A 1,725-nucleotide genomic window follows, 5' to 3' on the forward strand; every position below is an offset into this window, starting at 1 on the left:
AATTCAATTTCAACTCTAACAAGGGAAGGATTAACCTGATCTGAATTCAGTCCTTTTAGGATTGGATCAATCAAATTTCCTTCCCTTAATGTAAGGTTGGTCCCAAGAGAAGTTAGTGGCATCCATTAAGGTATTAAAGCCCTAGTTTCCCACACCTTTCCAGTTGTTTGTGTTGGTCATAATATTTAAAATCATTCATATTTGCATGGTGTTATATCATTTGTGTTGAGTCATAAGACAACAAATCTCTTGTCTCAATATGAAAGAGTTGTGATCATTCCCTCGAATGAAAGATAGATAGCATCTTTACTTGGTTTGCATTCCATGCTAAAATCTAAAATGATTATTTTATACATACCATAAAAATACCTTCGAAGAACGTGGCGCAATGGAGTATACCATTGTGGTAGCAGAAACTGTGGATTCTCCAGCTACATTACAATATATTGCTCCTTATACAGGAGCAGCTTTAGCCGAATACTTTATATATAAAGAACAACATACATTAATCATTTATTATGATCTTTCCAAACAAGCACAAGCTTATTGACAAATGTCTCTTCTATTAAGAAGACCCCCTGGCCGGGAAGCTTATCCAGGAGATGTTTTCTATTTACATTCTCGTTTATTAGAAAGAGCAGCTAAATTAAATTCTCAGTTAGGTGGAGGGAGTTTGATTGCTTTACCAATAGTGGAGACTCAAGCTGGAGATGTCTCAGCTTATATTCCAACTAACGTAATTTCCATTATCGACGGGCAAATCTTCTTATCAGTTGATCTATTCAATGTAGGAATTCAACCTACCATTAATGTAGGTCTTTCCGTATCTAGAGTAGGATCCGCAGCTCAGATGAAAGCTATGAAACAAGTAGCTGGAAAATTAGAATTAGAATTAGCTCAACTTGCAGAGTTAGAAGTTTTTGCACAATTCGCTTATGATCTTGATAAAGCTACACAAGATCAATTGGCAAGAGGTCAACGATTACGCGAATTGCTCAAACAATTCTGAGCTGAACATATTAACTTAGTATGTCTGAAGAAACTACGGACAAATTTTATGTTTTAATCACTTCTACAATTATTCAGATTGAGCTCCGATCAAAGAGTATCTGATAAATAAAATATTTTTTTTTGACAAATTGGGAATTAATAATATTCCATTAATAATGTCACATGTGTGATTGATCGGAATCTATTATTGATCTATAGATTAATTAATCAGTGCCCATATCAAATGAAATTATAAATCCAGTATAGCATATAGGTAAATGGGGTAACTTTTTATTTAGTGAATGGGAGGAAATAATATTCAAACTTATTGTACACATAATGAATTGACCTGAATTGATATATGATCTTCTTTTGGCTCCTCTAATGCTAAGTCTTATATTCGGAGGTATAGGAGTAGTATTACTTACTAATATAATTTATTCCGCTCTTTCATTGGGGCTAGTTCTTATTTGTATATCCTTTTTCTATATTATATTGAACGCGGATTTCATAGTTGTTGCACAAATCCTGATCTATATAGGAGCTGTTAATATTTTGATTCTATTTGCCGTGATATTGATGAATAATCCGAAATATCCTAATTATGCCCCTCCCTGGACTATCGGAGATAACATTAGTTCAATAGTTTGTACGAGTCTTTTTTGTTCATTAATTACTATTATCTTGAACATATCATGGTTTGGAATATCTCTGACTCAAAAATCAGATCAAATG

At 33.3% G+C, this 1,725-nt stretch overlaps 1 pseudogene; it reads left to right on the forward strand.

Moving 5' to 3' along the window:
- Window positions 1–370: 370 nt before the first annotated feature.
- On the forward strand, window positions 371–1,009 carry LOC131873477 (ATP synthase subunit alpha, chloroplastic-like; annotated as a pseudogene).
- The last annotated feature ends 716 nt before the right edge of the window (window positions 1,010–1,725 follow it).

The sequence above is a fragment of the Cryptomeria japonica genome, unplaced genomic scaffold (assembly GCF_030272615.1).
Source record: "Cryptomeria japonica unplaced genomic scaffold, Sugi_1.0 HiC_scaffold_1825, whole genome shotgun sequence".
Lineage (NCBI taxonomy): Eukaryota > Viridiplantae > Streptophyta > Pinopsida > Cupressales > Cupressaceae > Cryptomeria > Cryptomeria japonica.